Source organism: Sardina pilchardus, chromosome 10, assembly GCF_963854185.1.
Source record: "Sardina pilchardus chromosome 10, fSarPil1.1, whole genome shotgun sequence".
In the NCBI taxonomy this organism is placed as follows: domain Eukaryota; kingdom Metazoa; phylum Chordata; class Actinopteri; order Clupeiformes; family Clupeidae; genus Sardina; species Sardina pilchardus.
The window spans coordinates 9686353-9688337 of record NC_085003.1 but is presented as its reverse complement, the minus strand read 5'-3'; positions in this window follow the sequence as shown (position 1 = coordinate 9688337).

Here is a 1985-nt window from a genome sequence, read left to right as displayed (position 1 = left end):
TTGAATTCTAATAAAGACAATGAGAAATAACTAAATTACTCTAGATACTCTGAAGACAGAGAAGAAGCAGTAGAGCACTTTCGAATTTCAGATCAAGAAAAAAGTTTTTAGATTTGAAATGGGGAAAAAACTGTCACATCTCAGTCAATCTAGTCTACAACACACACTGGTCACATGACTACACAGAAAGAAACACACGGGAGAGGAGAAAAGCTTCTAACAACAGAGGGCCTCTAGAGGGCGCTGTTCTTTATATGCAGCTTAATCCCCTATCCGTGTGTGTTTTGAAGGCCATGAGGGACTCTGGGATTCTCCAGTTGCAGGCAGTCAGACTGGCTGGCACCCCAAAAGTAGCTTCTTCATCCCAGAGACAGCTGTTGTCTCCGTGACGACACAGCCGACCAATGGGGAGCTATCGGCGCAGAGGGGGGAACGAGCGAGACCCGGGTGCAACGGACGAGAGCAGTGTTTGGAGTTGGCCAGTTGGCTCCGGACAGTAAACACCATTCCAAGCACTGCCAGTCCAAGTGTGAGGCCGCCCTGGCCACAGACACATGCTGACACTTCCTCCCACATGGCCAGCGCTTGGCCTGCCTCAGCCTACCATCCTTTGGACAGCAGAAGATGTAAGACTCTCCTACCTCAATGCATGTTCTGAAGTGTTGAGACCATGTATTTGCCTGCTGAAATGGTATATACTGAAATATACTGAAAATGAGCAGAGAGTAAGAAAGGGACTATAGGAGGCAAAAGAAGGAAAAGTAAGTTATAATTTGTACTTTGGGACTGATGATCCTCTGTAGACATGTTCTGGCGTAGGTGGAAGAGAAAGAGTTCTTTTTTTCCACAGCGCCCTTGTCTCTGAGCAGGTGCTGTTAACAGGATTGTGGTTTTTACAGTGATGGAGTTTGAACTTCAGGGCAGACAGATCTAGCGACAGGTGAAGTTTACAGGCAGCACTGTAATAGTTTGAGAGATAATCTGAAGCCTGTGACATGGCTCTGGGCTGAGAGGGCCTCCATCGTGTAGCCATCAGGTCCCTCCCCAGTCCAGTTAGTGCGAGGTGATGACAGCAGCACTGGCTGTCTGATAAAGACTGATGCAAAATCTCTGTCTATTCTAATGTGGTTGTTTCTCGTAGAAAAAAAAAGTAAATATTTTTAATTGTGTGGTATGTTTCAGAGTCACTCTGAGCAGAAGAGGGAAAGCAAAAGGGAAAGTATATTAAAAATATATCTTAAAATATACAGTATTCAATCTTTTGAAGTGAGTAAAAGAAAGGCAAGAGGAGGGAGATACAAAAGATGGCTACAAAGAGAGTCTCATGTTTAATGTACTGGTTTATCAGAGCCTCAGTGTGAGTGAGTGAGTGAGTGAGTGAGTGAGTGCGTGAGTGAGTGAGTGAGTGAGTGAGTGAGTGAGTGAGTGAGTGAGTGAGTGAGTGAGAGAGTGAGTGAGTGGGCTCCCCATCTTATACTGTAGCAGGAGTCTATCCTCCTCCATTCATCTGCACAATGCATGCAATGTATATAAACACAAATACCCCAATAACAAAATAAAGCAAGACGAGCTGTGTCTTTGAAAGAGCTCCACAGTATCTCTTTGGCAGGCACAAGGCACAGTACCTCACCCAGCTAATCCTCCCCCATAAAGCACATGGAGCGGAGAGGAGCGGAGCGTCCACCTGCCCCAGCGTCAGCGTCAGGGCCAGCAGAGCAGAGCAGCCGCAGCAGCGCTCCCGTCCCGCGCTGGACACAACCTCACTGATGCACTCAGCAGACGCCGCAGACACTTCACCCCCACGAGCCCAACACCAACAACCCCACCTCCCTCTACACACACACACACACACACACACACACACACACACACACACACACACACACACACACACACACGCACCCGTACACACACATACACACACACATACACACACTTGTATGCACGCGTGCATGTAGACACACACACACACACACACACACACA